Source organism: Eriocheir sinensis, chromosome 65, assembly GCF_024679095.1.
Source record: "Eriocheir sinensis breed Jianghai 21 chromosome 65, ASM2467909v1, whole genome shotgun sequence".
NCBI lineage: Eukaryota > Metazoa > Arthropoda > Malacostraca > Decapoda > Varunidae > Eriocheir > Eriocheir sinensis.
This window is the reverse complement of record NC_066573.1, coordinates 3650933-3668031: the sequence shown is the minus strand read 5'-3', so window position 1 is coordinate 3668031 and position 17099 is coordinate 3650933.

Sequence of the window (17099 nt, the reverse complement as noted above, 5' to 3'; positions counted from 1 at the left end):
AATTGTTTCTGCAGGGCCGGAAGATCAGCTTTTGAGGCAGGAGTGTAGGAGACAACTGGTAGAGGCACACGCCAAGGCGGGAGAGTTGGGCCGACGTCTGCAGCAGGAACATTAATGTTGAGCCTGATTAGCGTGGCACACACCCTCTTGATGAGGTTGCGGCCACCCGGTCGAATCAGGTGTCCTGGTGCGTTCGGGACCAATGCTGCTCTGATGACGTTGGAGTAGTGAGGTGCAAGGTGGGGAAAGCGCAGACACTTTACGGTGAAGTAGGTGGCATTAGTGTAGATTCGGTCCACAAGGGGTGTCAGGTTGAGCTCAGACTGCATGTTGACAACCCTGGTAGAGACTGAGCAACCGAGAATAAATCTCATGACCCTGTTTTGGAATCTTTCAAGTGGCTCAAGTGATGATGGTGGAAGCTGACATAACGCAGGAGAAAGGTAGTCAACAACAGAGCGCAGGAACAGTGTGTAGATGGTCTTGGCTATATGAATGGAGATTCCAGTGGCATTGTTAGCAAGCCATTTAACGGGAGCGAAGCGCTGCTGCAGCTTGTCCAGGAGGTCTTGAACGATGGGGTGGATGCGTTGCCGCGCAGGTATGGCTGGGGTTATCCTAACAGGTGCCCCCAGGTAGAGGTACTGCGTGCAGCGAGGGACAACTCTACCTCCCAATGTAAAATCTGGAAGTGCTCTTGGGATACGATATGAGAAGATTCTGCTCTTCTCTGGAGATATGACAAGTCCACATGTAGTAGATGCATCATTGAAACTGTTAAGGAGGAGCTGGAGATCTTGTGGAGAGGATGAGTGAATGCAAAAGTCATCGGCATAACAGGTCACTGTAGTTCCCGGGATGTTAGGCAGCAGAGAGGACGCGGTGCATAAGAACATTAAACAAAATGGACTGAGAACACCTCCTTGGGAGTGCCCAATTGTAGCCGCAAGGTGCTGCACTCTCCTTTGAAAAGGACTCGAGCAGTTCTGGTGCAGAGGTACCCTCGGATCCACTTCAGCAAACGTCCTTTCACGCCAAAGTCAACAAGTTGATCAAGGATGATTTCTCGGTTTGCAATATCAAATGCACTCTTCAGATCCAGGAATGCAACAACACTGGTGGAGGAGAGGCGGGAGTAAAGCTCTAGGAGGCAGTGGTGAGTCCCTCTCTGCGGCAGGAAACCATAGAGTCTGTTAGAGAGGTTGGGCTGGAGACGGTGCATTAGACGGGCGAGGAAGATACGCTCAAGCACCTTGCTGAAGCACGACGTCAGTGAGATAGGACGGAACTTGTCAGTGCCAGGCTTGGGGATGGGTACAATGATACTGGAAGTCCACGCTGGAGGCACGTGTCCTCTAAGAAAGCAGAGATTGTAGAGGCGAAGAAGAGGGTTGCCAGGGACCTGCTGGAGAAGACGCAGAACAGCGTATGTGATGCCATCCTCCCCCGGGGCTGTTGACTTGCCTTTCAGGAGGGCACGCCGGAGCTCATCGTCGGTGATTGGAACATCATCATCTTCATCTGTGCGCAACAGTGCATCCATCAGGCGTAGGGAACGAAGGCAGGCTCCAGTGGCGAGAGCGTCCCGAACAGGCGCAGGGAGGCTGGTGGTTCTTGACTGTTCGGACCAAGCTTCATTAAGGGACCGAGCATACTCAGCTGGGGAGTGGTGGAGAGCAGTGGGGGCTTTCTTCTTGACGAGCTTATTGATGAGGTGCCACATGGAACCCACGCTAGTGAGGTGATTTAAGCTGCTGGTGAGTGACTGCCATGAATCTCGCTGAACACACTGTTGTAAGGCCACAAAGTCGTCTCTGGAGCGCTGGTACTGATAAAGATGGTCGGGAGTTGGGTGTCTTTGAAAGGCAAGGCCATCCTGCACTGCCTTCTGTTCAGCCTGAAGTAATCGATCATTGAACGTCTTGGTGGCAACTCGGGGGCGGCTTTTAATGTGTGGTCTGGTGACATACTGGCTGTAGAAGTCATGCGTTGACCGTACAAGGGAAGAGTAGAGTTCATCAGGGGAGGCAAAGTTGAAGGTAGGAAGCAGGGCGGTCACGTAAGATATGTAAGTGGGACAGTATTTAGGGGGAATGGTGACGCGGGTACGAGTGTGTGGACGGCAGTGAATAGTGAAATCTGAGGGCAACATGGTCTGAGAAAAGCACAGGGACAGATGAACACTTGACATGGGACGCCACAAGACCGGATGTGATGATGTAATCCAAGGTTCCCCCGTGTGAGTGGGTGGCCCCGCCAGTGTCCCAGCGGCTGAGTCGGTGTCTTCTGATGTAGTTGAGAAGGCGGGGCCCATTTCGATTCGGGACTGGGGAGGCGTCACCAAGGTCAGGGTGACGGGCATTAAAGTCGCCCATGTATATCATGCCGTGAGGCGATGGAGGCGGCAGGTCATCCAATAGTATAATTCCTGGGGCGGAGTACACATTACACAGGCGAAGCTTGCCACTCCCAAAAGTTATTTCCAGCAGTTGGTATGTCATGTCCGCACCCGCTGATGTTCGTATGAGTTTATGAGTGACAGAAGCGTGAACGTAGCTGATGAGTCCATTCCTTACCGGGTGGACATAGGGCACGTAACCAGTAAGCGGGGGAGCATTTCTATCACCCAGCAGAGGACCAACAAACGCTTCCTGAATAAAGATGACCGATGGATGATGTTGGTATACATAACCCTTCAGAGTAGCGAGCCTTGCCACGTTCCTGATGCCACGCGCATTCCAAGAGATGATTTCGAGATCCATTGTTCTATTGAGGTCTACTCTTAGGATGTCGGGAACCATGTATGGTGGGGGTGGTCAGGCGTGCCGCAGAGCGCTGTGCTCCACGTGAAGGAGGAGGAGGCTGCGCCTTCTCATCGGTCAGTCTCTCTACGGTATCAACGAGTGTGCCGACCCTCTCGGTGAGGGAGGTGACGTTGGCGATCAGGCTCGTGTGGGCATCAACAAGTGTGTCGAGCTTGGCTTCTGCGGCGGTGAATTTAGTTGCCAGTTCATCCAGTCGAGACTCGAGGGAATCAATCCGCGCTGTTACGCTGTTAACTTTCGATGTAAGGGAGGACACGGCGTCACGAAGGGCAGCAACTTGGGCATGGTGTGCGGTCGAGGCTGAGGCGCTTGTAGCAGCAGCGGGAGCAGAGCGGACCAACGGTGGCGGGGGAGCGGGAGGGGAGGCAGGGCTGACTCGGCGCTTCGCACATCCATGCCACACATTCACCCCCTTTTCATGGCACCGAGGACATTCCCAGTGAGCGGTGTCGGGCGCGGACTGCATGGGTGACTCATTGGTGGCTGATGACGCAGAAGAGGGTGGCGGCGGAGGGGCACTGTGAGGGCAGGTGCGCGTATCGTGGGCTTGAGCACACCAAGCACATTTCTTGGATGAAGAGCAGTAGCGGGAGATATGGCCAATCCCCCAGCATCTGTAACACGTTGGTTTATCATTTTCCAGTCTGCGAAGCTCACAGGCAGGAAGGAAGGGTAAAAAACTGAACTCAACGGAGGACGGAGGAGGGGAAGGCAGACTCCAGGTGGCCACGATACGGTTGATGGGCTCCCCATTTACATGGAATCGTCGAGTAGAATGGACTCCGATCAGTTCCTTGGCCAGCGATGGTGCGACTCCAACCGGATACCTTGTGACAAGGTAGCTAGGATATTTCCTTGGCCTTTCAGGGGAGTCCTGCATGTCAAGCTTTAGGGACAGAAACTCTCCAGCCACGACTCGCCCTATGATGTCCTCGCGCTTCCTTGAGATGTAGACGAAGCGCGACGTCACAGCAGACATTTTCACCTCAGCCAGACAACGATCTAACTGGAAGACTTTGTTGAGTTCTGACAACCACCGTAGTTTCGTTTCCACCGACGGGTTGCCTGGGAAAACGAGCTTTGCATAGTCTGCTCGCGGCGCAAACGCTGGTTGGACAGGGGCAGGTGTACTGGGAGGTGGTGGCGGCAGGGAAGAAGGGGTTAAGGGGCCAAGGGATGCGTGTGGCGGGCCCTTAGCAGGGGGGAGTGCAGCGGCCGCCTCGCGCGTGTCAGAAGGGGATGGTTGACCTGCAGGCGATAGTAAGGTAGGTGACTGATGCGCAGGGTGCATCTCGTTGTGTTTCAGAGTCTTGAGGGCTGGGGGGTTCAGTGAGTCGGTACTGGTGTCGGACGAGGAGTCGACACGGCGCTTATTGGCGACGGCAGTAAGAGGGGCGTGAGATTGGCTCGGGCTCGTGGGGGTGGATGACGTAGCGGCAGCCTGATGGTGGTCTAAGGGTGGCCAGTGACGTTCGGCGTTGACATGGGCCATACTCTCGTCGTCGTCACTGAGAGCAAGGTCCATTTCTAGCTGGGTCAGCGTCGCAGGTCCCGTATACTCCATGGTGGGGCGTGGGTAGCGACGTCACCAGCAATGAGGCAGGGACAGCGTTGCCATGACGACGTGACGTCACACTACCCTTACTGCGCATGCGCAGTGGCCAAAGGACCGGCCAGGAGGGGCCTAGGACTTAGCGTGTGAAATATAGGCCAATCTACAGGCTATGTCCAGACCCACTACATCCAACAACGTAACGTACAAGCTCTCTGGGTCCTACTGGAGTTCTGGGCTTGAGCTTGGCAGGGGCAGGGCACCAGGTCCTCCAGAAAAGGCACAAAAAGCAGGAGAAGGCACAGAGGCTCGTAAACAAAAGCCCTCTGGCGGAGATCTGGAGAGAGAGAGAGAGAGAGAGAGAGAGAGAGAGAGAGAGAGAGAGAGAGAGAGAGAGAGAGAGAGAGAGAGAGAGAGAGAGAGAGAGAGAGAGAGAGAGAGAGAGAGGAGGAGGAGGAGGAGGGAGAGGGGGAAAAAAACATCCTCCGGGATACTTTTCAATGAAGAAGCAAGAGAGGAAAAGGAAGTCAAAGAGGAGGAGGGAGAGGAGGCGGAGGAGGAGGAAAAGCTTTAGGTATAAACGCCCGTTAAGTCCCCTCCCTCCCCCACCCCACCCCATCCCCCCGCAAAGCCAAGCCCGCCCGTGTCTCTCCGGCTTCTTATCTGGACGCTTTACCGAGCCGTTCATCCGGTCCCGAGTCGTTCCATTGATTTCGGGCCAAGTTTTCCGCAGTAATCTCGAGGCTCAAGTCGTGCGCTCACAGATTTTAAGCGAGGGAGAACGCGCGACGTGAGTGGCCCTTAAAACCCTCCGGAGAATGGCCGCGGCGTTTCGGATACGAGAATTTGAGAACTTTTGAGCGAGGGAAAGAGGAGGAGTTTGTAAGTGGTGTTTGCTCTCGCCCACCGTTGTCACTCGGCTACTCTCCTGCGACTTAGCTGGAGTCTATATTACGGCACCTGAGAGTTATTGAGGGAAATAGATAAGGAGATGTAGTTCTTTAGTGGTGTTTGCTCTCCCTCACCGCTGGTCACTCGGCTACTTTCCTTCGACTTAGTGGAGTCTATATTACGGCACCTGAGAGTTATTGAGGGAAAGAGATAAGGAGATGTAGTTGTTTACTGGTGTTTGCTCTCCCTCACCGCTGGTCACTTCAGCTATTTCCAAAGCCCGAAAAGGAGATCAATTCAGGTTCAAATGAGTGCTTTAGGTTCATGTTGCGGAAGAATGGTAAAGCTGACACCAGGATTATAAAACAACCCCTGGAAATGCCCAAAACCGCTGCGAAAGCCTTGTCAAATATGTGTACTTGGCCACTGGGATGTTTGAGAATTGAGGGAAAGAGAGGATATTCAATGTGTAAGAGATGTTCCTTCCGTCTCTTTTATTACGGGCTTCTCTACTCTTCTCCGGGTTATCTGGGTTTTGAGTAAGTGCTGCTGCGTCTTACTTTAGTTTTTCAGAATTGAATAAGTTGTGTTGCTTATATCATCGCCCGCCGTTACTAGTCCACTCCACGACAAAGGCCTTTCTCTAGTTTCTGCACTTCAGTCTGATGTTAGTTCACTTCATCCTGCTCCGGCAAAGGTTAAACTTTCATCCTGTCAACATTTGACATGTAAACTTCTCTAACAATTCTTGTGTTGCCACGCTAGTATTCTTGCCGTCCATTTGTTAGCATTTCCACGAGTAATATCTGTCCAAGTTATCAACACGAAAGTTCTGAGGGCGTTCACTGCTTGCCGCTCACAAAAATGGCTTCCGAATGAGTTTCATCCCTCTCATGTTAATTAAACTAGTTACAGATATCAAGATTACTAGGCTCCACAGAAGATGACCATTTTTTTAATCTCGTAACTTGATTTTTATTACCCTGTTTAGGAGCAAGCTCGTGGTTTCATCGCTATTTTACGGCGACAGTCGAGCAGCTGCTCGTTGTTAAATAAGTTAAGGAAACGAAGTGTTCCATAAAATATCTTAAATATTTTCTTCATATCATGATGCAGAAAATTTTATCAGATTTATAGGAGCGAGCCTGCGGTATTCTCTCCACATTCCAGCTTCAGTCACACAGCTGTAGTTGAATAGAAAATGAGAAAACTATCCTATATTGAGAGAAAATGACAGCAGCACAGCACCACAGAGCACACCGTTACATCATTGGCTCCAGCTATAAGACTTCTTGATTAAATACCACAGAGCCAACATTAATAATACCAATAATGCACAATACCTCTCCAAAATACCACAGCACAATACTGCATATTACTACAGCACAGCGCAGCACTTCACGGGACTGTTCACAACATTATCATGCCAGAAATAAGCACACCGGCTTTTTAACCACGGCACAACACATAATAATATAAAAAAACAGCTATTCGCGTCTCTGCACAGATTAACAATACACAACCCTACACAAACCTACACAACGCAGCACAGCACACCACACCGCAACATCCCGCATCTCCAACAAGTCGTCGTCCGGCCCACCAAACCCACTCACACAAACGCTACATTATCCGGTTTACTCGCTCCGTTTAATGTCGCCATGAATTTCCTTGATGATCCGAGATGGAGCCTTTGTCACCCTCGCCATTACGAACTCCACTAACTGTTGTTCCTGTCGCTTTAATTGCCGCCGCCGCCTCGTTGTGGTCGCCGTCAGAATACGAATGCGGCGTCAGAGCGGCTCGGCGATGGAGAGGCTTTCTTAGAGTAGGTCAGAGTTTGGCCCACGCCGCTTCCGATATTCAAGACACACACACACACACACACACACACACACACACACACACACACACACACACACACACACGAGCGCGGGAACTCAAGGTAGGTCTCAACCGTGGAAGTCGGCGTTTCCAGAAATCACAGATCGGAAGATAAAGAGCTGGACAAGTTACGGCGGCGGGAGAGGAAGCGGAAAGCGAAAAGTTTAGGAGGAGGAGGAGGAGGAAGATGCCCAGGGAAGAAGACCCAACTAGTGTGACGGGGATGAAAGTCAAGTTAAAGTATATATTCGTTTTTTAGTATGTAAATAATATTGTGTTCATTAGTTCAATATACGAATAATAGTTATTTGCCGTGACAAAAAAGAACAAAAATGTTACAAGGCACAAAACAAAAGCATTAAATTGTTAGAAAGTAAGGAATAAGTCTGAACACAAAATATATCTTTCCCTACTGTGGGGTTCTTGAAAGGTCTGGACTTCCGAAAATCCCGTAAATTCTCAGCAATAAAAAAATATAAAATAAAATATCTGAAAATTGAGTTCTCAGACTCACAGCCCCTCTAGTCACTTATTTCATATATATATATATATATATATATATATATATATATATATATATATATATATATATATATATATATATATATATATATATATATATATATATATATATATATATGACCAGTCACACTACCATAGGTTAAGCAAAGACCAGATGTACCTGCTCTTAAGTTTATTTAAAGCAACAAAGAAACTCGCTGGAAATTATCCAGGCACACAGCAACCTAGCTATCTATCTTAAAACATCCTATGCAAATAGATTACTTAACTGGAGATGGGCGAAGCGGAAGCCACACCTGATCTACCTCGTGGTCTGGAGCCCTGGAGTTCTTCTTCAGTCCTCTCTCGTTCTTCTCTGCAACACGCCGTGCCCTCCTTACCTCCCAAGGGCTTCCCTCGCTCTGCAGCACACAGTCACTCTGGACTTGTGGATACTACAAAGCTGGAAAGACCACCACGATGAAAAACGTGACGCGGGAGGTTGGTGGAGAACGTCTAGTCACGTTGGAGTCTGGGCGGAAGATGGCGGCGGGGCCGGGGAGCCCGGCGACCAGAATCCTCAGCGCGGTCAAGATGCCAGCTCTCGCCATACTGACATCTCGTTTTTTCTGCATAACACTTATACTAACGCCCTAACGGCTATGGATTATTATTTATTAATAACCTAACACCATGCACTAGGTAATAGTGGGTCATGCATCCCACTCATAACTCAGCTTTGGCCGTAATAACGAATATGATTTGAAATAGGTACTGTTTCCCGCCTTCTAGTTTTCCCGCCTGTCCTGTGACTACTTCCCGCTCTCTCAATCAAAATGGCGGTCACTTCCGCGGTATTTTTCCACGGGCTATTTCTTGAATAATGAAATCATGACACCTACCAATATTTGTTGCAAGATACAGGAAGAAATAACAAATATGTAATCAGAAGAAAGTCAAGGATAAGCGAAAACACACAGTGCCTCCTCCCATCCTCTGTGAAGTATCGAAAGATAAAGAAAAAACAAAGTCAGAAAATAACGAAGTGGCTGAAACACCAATGAAACAAAAGGAGAAACTGTAGTAAGGAACCAAAACAAAATTTTCAAAGTCAAATCACTCATGTATTTTAGCCTGCGCAATAGAATCACCAGAGCCATCGGAAAGCGGTGACCCCGGTGACACTTCTTTGTGTGACGCAGCAGCCTCGAGTGCTTAGCCTAGGAGACAGGAGGAGGCGGAGAGTTGGGCGTGGAAGTTTAACCTTACCTGTATGTGTGTGTGTGTGTGTGTGTGTGTGTGTGTGTGTGTGCCGTAGGACCACCACAGAGAGAGAGAGAGAGAGAGAGAGAGAGAGAGAGAGAGAGAGAGAGAGAGAGAGAGAGAGAGAGAGAGTACATTATCTCTCCCCACTGGGCAATTCGTTCTGCCTCTCTAACGCGTCAGTACTTGAAAAATAACACCGTCGTTTTCTTATTCTGCTGCTGGTGTTCACAAAGTCCTCAATAACAGGAATTAGCAGACATAAACTTGCGCTTTTTCCCCTCCGACACTCGCCTCCTTCTTCCCTTTTATCTTATTTTACCAGTTTTCTGCCTGTACCTCACTTTCTTCATATTTTCCCCATACGGCGCTTCCTTCTTCCCCCAAACTTCCTCTTTAAAACAATTTTGTTGATATTAAATCAATATTTCCTCCCAAAAGAAAGAGTTCACCCTAGTAAGTTTATTAATAAATCACCAGTGTGCGTGTATATATATATATATATATATATATATATATATATATATATATATATATATATATATATATATATATATATATATATATATATATATATATATATATGTAAATGTGTGTGTGTGTGTGTGTGTGTGTGTGTGTGTGTGTGTGTAAAGGAATGCATACATTTATTTTTTTTCTTTCATATCCATTGTACTTCCGGTGCCCAGCGATCCGTAGTTTTCGAATTGAAATGGACGTTTTAAGCGTTTTCTGCTCCATTTCACGCTTTTTGTTGTTGTTTTGTTTTCCACTCGCTGACCGTGTGTGTGTGTGTGTGTGTGTGTATATGTATATGTGTGTGTGTGTGTGTGTGTGTGTGTGTGTGTTTATATGTATGTGTGTGTGGGTGGGGGGGGGGGATTGTCTGTGTTTTAACCTTTTTGTTTGTGTCTGTCCATCTGTTAGTTCCCCTGCCTGTTGTCTCTCTATCTGTTCATATTTGTTTTCTTTCTTTATTCACAGCCTTTTGTGCCTTTGTCTGTCTGAATGGACGCTCGTCGCTCTGTGAAATAAACTGATAATAACAAACGGCTTATTTTTACGCAGCTATTGTCCTCAGTTCGTTGACATTCATATTTATAGATTTACCATACATCGACGTCAGGTCAGCAGGATTTCCTAGTAATGTGTTTTCTCTTTGTTTTTTATTCCAAGCAGGTACATTTCCGGAAAAAAAATAACGTGTGCCTGCTTCATTTTTTTTCACGTTTCCTTCACTGTGCTTCGTAGTTCAGCACAAAAGGCCAAGCTTAGCCAGTGGCGACAAGACGAGCTTTGGCGGAACAAGGTGAAAGGCGAAGGACAAGAAAGAGATCAACACGACGAAAAGGAGAGCACAAGAATAAAGAATCAGAGGAGAGGAAGATTATGAATAAAACGTGAAGTGATGAAAGTGAAAAGACTAAGAAACAGAAGAAAAAAGAAACGCATGAAAGACACTTAAAATACAGCGAAGAAAAAATAGGTGATAAAGGCGATTTAAAAAAAAAAAAAAAAAAAAAAAACGAAAAAGAACGAGAAAGTTATTCAGCCACAAGAGAGAACTCCCATGACATCACCACCATTTAAATAATATCATAATCATCACAATTAACACCATCATCACCATCATCGTACTGTTTTTCACCGTTCCAAAAGAAAAAAAGAAAGCTCGCACCTGCCCGTGTTTCATGTCAGCACTAACGGAAGGTAATTGAAGACCTGAAATGCTGGCAACTCTCTGTCTCTTATTCGTGTGAGGAAGATCACTCAAAATGATCAGTAGACGAAGAAAACGAGAGAAAGCGATCACTCATCCTCTGCCACGTTGAGGAGAGAGAAGAAAGGCGGAAGGGGAAGGAGGTGGCGGTGTCGATAATGCAGTGGATGTGTCGGAGGAGGGGAAGAGAAAGGAAGAGGAGGGCAATGAAGTGGAGGAAAATCGTCAGGACTTGAAAGAGGAGGAGGACAAGAAGAAGAAGGATCAAGGGAATAGTAGCTAATAGTAGTATTAAGAGAAGGAGGAGGAGGAGGAGGAGTAGAAGAAGCAGAGGAACGTGGCTAGAAAGAGAAGGATGTCGATGGGGAAGAAGAACAGAAAGGAGAGCAGAATTAAAAGTACGATGAGGAGGAAGGAGGAGGAGAAGGATGAGGAGAAATAATACATGTAGAAGAGAGAGAGAGAGAGAGAGAGAGAGAGAGAGAGAGAGAGAGAGAGAGAGAGAGAGAGAGAGAGAGAGAGAGATCCCGTACTACGTTCATTTGAATTCAAGTTTTTGATCTTCTGACCTCAATTGCGAGTTTTCCAACCAATCATGTGTTTTAGCAGGAAATATAGAAATCAGGGAGTGTTTTTTTTTATTTTATTTTTAGTATACGTTTACGTCTATAGCGCCGGTAGGCTTACTTGAGGGGCCTGGATGGTATTCGGCCCCAGCCCGTCATGGCGCAGGCAAGTGTTTATAGTGGCGCCATGTTCTCCCTAAGCTGATTGGGTGTTTGTTTATCTTTCACTAGCTTGGCTTCTTTGTTGGTCCTTTGAGCCAAGCTTCAACACGAACGATCAGTCATCAGCCCTCGGTCCTTTCTGCTTTTTTTCTCATTCATGCTCCTTTTGTTGATTTTAAGTTCAGACGCACAGAAGAAAATAATGACCTAAATGTGGAGTGAATTGTTGGCCCATTTTATATTCATAGCTATCAACTCACTCTCCTTTGTTTTCTGTTTCTGTTCACGCTCCGATAATTAAGTGGGTTAGTTTTACATTGTAGTTCACACGCACAACACCAGAATCAGAATAATAAGTGGAGATGTGACAGAGAGGTGCCTAGCCTTTAATACGCTTTCCTTTGTAATCCCTCCTGTTCCCTCTTCTTTCTAGTTTTCTTCTTTCTATCTTGCTTCACACACACACACACACACACACACACACACACACACACACACACACACACAAATCTATATAAATGCGAGTCAGTATAATGTTTAAGCCTTTGACACACACACGCCTAAGGTTAAGTCCACTTTCCACTGTAACATTTCCTTTATGCTCCAATTATGTCCAAGTGCTTTTATTCACAGTCCGCAAGAAAGTAAGGATATCATATAATAATAATATTACAGAGTTGCGTGCGCGCCTAACCTATCTCTCTCTCCCCCTTCCCTCCTCACCCACCTACTCTCCTTTCATCGCTTTTCCCTAAGTAATAAGAATTTTTCGATCAGACTTCAGGTTATTACGAAAGCGTTGCTATTGCGGTATGAGTTTGCATTGCCGTGACTGGCATTCGCTTGCTAAATATTCAAATGCCCTTCTATTTTTTCCATAATAATTTATAGTTATTGCCAAAATGCTCTTTTTTTGTGATGTGGTTTTAACTTTCACGGTTGCCTCTAGTATGGTATATATTTAAATGTTAGTCTTGTGATATGGTCAGTAGTTTTTTAGGTTATTCCTGGAGAGTTTTTTTTCTTCTGCGGCGTGAATTTACCTCTCCGTTCTTGCCCTTTCGCTCGGTAACCATTTCAATGTTCCTTCTATAAATTTAAGATGAGCGATTTAATATATTTCGTGCGCGCCTCTAAATTTTCGTGTCCGTCTCTCTTCTGGTAAATATTTTGACGTCGCCGTGTCTAATATAATTTTACGATTAGAGCTTCACCTTTTTTGTTTCCGGAATTGTTCTATTGGCGATGCTCATTTACATTTTCGTGGCCTCCCGTCGTTTGGTAAATATTTAAATCTCGCGCGTGCAATATTTCTGAGCCGCGGCGTCGTTAAATCACCATAAAACTGCTTGTGATATCGGGGATTTACGAGCCACTTCATTATGTGGATACGCCGGTAAATTGAAGAGATGCCTTGATTGCAGCGTCGCGTGCACGGTGCTTCCCGGCTCGAAATAATTCACAACGGGCTCACAATTACTTCATTTGCCCGACGCCCAACACACCTCGCTCGCTCATTATCCTGAGTGAGGCGTTACCGTGTGACGCGGAAGAACTTAATGATGATAATAGAAATAACAATAACAATAATAATAATAAACTTAATAATGGCTAGCAATATCAACGACAACCACAATCAGTCCACTGCAGGGGAAACGACCTTTAAGAACGTCCTCCACCTCTGTTTGTTTGGCGGTAGTGTGCTCCATCCTGCTCCGGCAAATGTTGTATATTCATCCGTCCACCCGTGCATTTATCCATCCGCCCTGACTTCAACAATTCCTGAGCTGCCATTCGGTTACTTTAGCTGTCCAACTTTCATTAGTTCTGCGTAGTTTATTGTTTACTCTTTATCATCATCGCAGTATCTTTTAACGGTAGCAGCGACGGGAGAAATTTGTGGCCTTACCGTGTAGCAGCGACGGGCCAAATTTGTGCCATGATATAAACCCCCCCAAAATAGATGATGCACAAACTGATCACAAATGCTTTGATATATATTATAAAATGGTTTGTGTGAGTGACGATTTTTTCTCATTTTTCTCGCTTAGAGGGACCATTAAGAAACATGATCCCCGCTGCTACCTGGTTAAACTTTGTCTTGACCCACGAATCACTTTCCAAACTACATTTAGCGAGACATTATTGGCATGCGTAATGATACCAAGGAACATGCCACACTAAAAACCTACAGTGCCTGCCCACGCCTCCCTCCAGCCAAGTAATGTGGTCAAGTGAGCTTCTCCGACTCGCCTGGCGCGCCGCAAGGGTCCTCAGGCACGGCAAATACAGGCTGACGGCAGGAAGTATCTCGCTGGAAAGATGGAAGTGAGGGGAACTTTTTCGTGTCCACCACAAGCCGGAAATAAATGTGTCTTCCTCCTTCCCTCCTTCACTTTCTCACTACTTCCTTTCCTCCCACTCCCTTCATTCTTTCCATTCCAGTCCTAATTTCCTTCCCTCCTTCATTTCGTCTTTTTCTCCTGTCACTTTCTGCCTTTTCCTTACATCACTCCTTTCCTCCTTTCTGACTTCTCTTTTTTCGCGTCTTCGCTCTTTCTCTTCCCTTCCTCTCGTCTTTTTTAAATTCTTTCACTTCCTTTTATATTTCGGCCGCCCTTCGCCCTTCCAACTTTCCCCTCATTTGTTTAATTTCTCTCTACATCGCATTCCTTTTCTTCCTCGTTTCAAACCTTCCCACTCCTCCTTCCTTCCCTTCCTTATTCCATACTCCCTCCTCCTTGCTTTTTTTGCATGAGTCTCCCTCCTCTCTCTCTCTTTTCTTCCTTCCTTTCCTTCATTCCCTTTCTCGTCTCCTTCCTTCCATTCCTCCTTTCCGTCCTGCACGAGAATTAAAAGTGTTTCCTTCCCTTTCTTCCTTCCCCTTCGAGACTAATGAGGAAATCTCTCCGTTACTCCCACACTCCCGCGACACACATTTTGCAGTGCTTCGTGAGAGTAATGCCGTGTCTTCATTGTCTTGATGAGCCATGTTGTGGGTGCCAATACCATAGATACATTCAAGAAGAGGTTAGATAAAGCCATGGATGATTAGGTAAGGTGGGGTTGAGTGTACAGGAGCTGCCTTGTATAGCCCAACCGGCCTCTTGCAGACTCCTTACGTTCTTAAGTTCTTATGTAATCCTCTCATTGATATATAAATTCATTGATGCACATTATATACATTTCTTTTATATTACGCGGTTTTCATCATTCGTAAATCAGAATTCATTTTGTTCCTGCTACGTGATATATTAAGGTACGTATTCATTTTGATTTTATTCAGCTTCATTGCATGTTGCAGTTTTGTTTATATATCATATTGATTATGGTTTTATTCTTCACCAGCCCTAATTAGTTTACATTAAAAATCATGTTGGCTGCTCAGTAACGATCTTAATTACTTCGCTGTTACCTCCGTGTTCACAGCTTCATCCACTATTACTGCAATTACGTCTACACACCGCCACCATTACTACAGCAGTTTCTACGACCACTGCAACAGCTATCACCTTCCTCAACACTAAACATTCTTGGTCTATCCTTAACTCAAAATCTCAACTGGAAACTTCATATCTCATCTCTTACTAAATCAGCTTCCTCGAGGCTGGGCGTTCTGTACCGTCTCCGCCAGTTCTTCTCCCCTGCACAGTTGCTGTCCATATACAGGGGCCTTGTCCGCCCTCGTATGGAGTATGCATCTCATGTGTGGGGCTCCTCACACAGCTCTTCTGGACAGAGTGGAGGCTAAGGCTCTTCGTCTCATCAGCTCTCCTCCTCATACTGATAGTCTTCTACCTCTTAAATTCCGCCGCAATGTTGCCTCTCTTTCTATCTTCTATCGATATTTCCACGCTGACTGCTCTTCTGAACTTGCTAACTGCATGCCTCCCCCCCTCCCGCGGCCCCGCTGCACTCGACTTTCTACTCATGCTCATCCCTATACTGTCCAAACCCCTTATGCAAGAGTTAACCAGCATCTTCACTCTTTCATCCCTCACGCTGGTAATCTCTGGAACAATCTTCCTTCATCTGTATTTCCTCCTGCCTACGACTTATACTCTTTCAAGAGGAGGGTATCAGGACACCTCTCCTCCCGAAACTGACCTATCTTTCGGCCACCTCTTTGGAATCTTTTTAGGAGCAGTGAGTAGCGGGCTTTTTTTTTATTAATGTTTGCTTTTTGTATGCCCTTGAACTGTCTCCTTTGCTGTAAAAAAAAAAAAAAATGGTACTATCATCATCACACCGCCACCACTGCTACAGCAAAAACTGCTACTATTACTTTATCTAATACTACTGCTATTTTTTCACGTTCGGCATATAGCGTCGGTAGGTGTTCTTGATATGGCCTGCTGGTCGTCCCCAGCCCGTCAATGGCGCAGGGAGTTTTTTTTATAGTGGCGCCATCTTGCTTGGATCATACTGCTCCCCGAAACTCATCTTTGCTTCTCCCCAGAGAGTGTCGCTGGTGTCCAGGTTAATAGATGGCTATCAGGATAGCATGTGGGTATTACTACTACTACTACTACTACTACTACTACTACTACTACTACTACTACTACTACTACTACTACAACTGCTACTATTACTACTACTACTACTACTACTACTACTACACAACGACCACTACTACAACCATTACTACCACCACTAGCACACAGCCACAACAACATCACCTGGCCGTTACTTCCATGTCCACAGCGTCTCTTCAGATGGAGAGACGAATAATGGCTCTCACTTCTTCCACGCTGCACACCTGAGAAGCCAAGGCCATCAGGAGCCAATCCTCCTTAATACCCTTACCTGGCCTTCATCTGACTACCGCCCTCTCCCCGCCCCACCCTTTCTTAAGCACACTAGAGACCCCAGACAATCAACGTCCCCCCTCCACCTTAATACCTTGCTGGCCTGCCCTGACCATAAATACTACCGCTAAAACTTAAACTGTCACTACCACTGCCTTTACAAATACTACGCTGCTAATACTACAACTACCATTAATATTACAACCACCACTACTAGTACCATTGTCATAAATAGCCACTACCAATCCTAACACTAATCAACACCACCACTACCACAATTCTGCTCTTTTCTGACCACTGCCTGTACCACCACCACCACCACCACCTTTGCCATTAGAGGACCGACAAGGCGACTTTTTTTCTCTCCTTTTTTCCTCCCTTCCTGGACTTAGACTGATAGCGGTGGCGGGGACCAGTGATGGCAGCGCCGCGCCCATTAAATTGAGGTCAAGCCGCGTGGATATTACGGCCAAAGGTTTTATTTTGTATTATTATTTCGCGGGAAAGTAAATTAAAGTTGGGTGGTTTGAGGATAGATCAGGAGGCGAAATGAGGAAATTATCTTTGTTATTGGAGGCGAAAGGCAAATTGGTCCTGGCCGCCTGCACACACACACACACACACACACACAGAGAGAGAGAGAGAGAGAGAGGACAATTGAATAAATTATATCATCCTCAGACTAAATATTTATAATGCTAGTTCTCTCTCTCTCTCTCTCTCTCTCTCTCTCTCTCTCTCTCTCTCTCTCTCTCTCTCGCTCTCTCTCTCTCTCTCTCTCTCTCTCTCTCTCTCTCTCCAGGTTAATGGCCTTGCTGATCACTGTGGTGTGATCAACAAGGTCAAAAGCCTTCTTGAAATCCACGAAGGCAAGAGCTACAGAGATCTTCCGTTTCTCGAGGGCTTTGTATGTGAAATTAAGGAGGC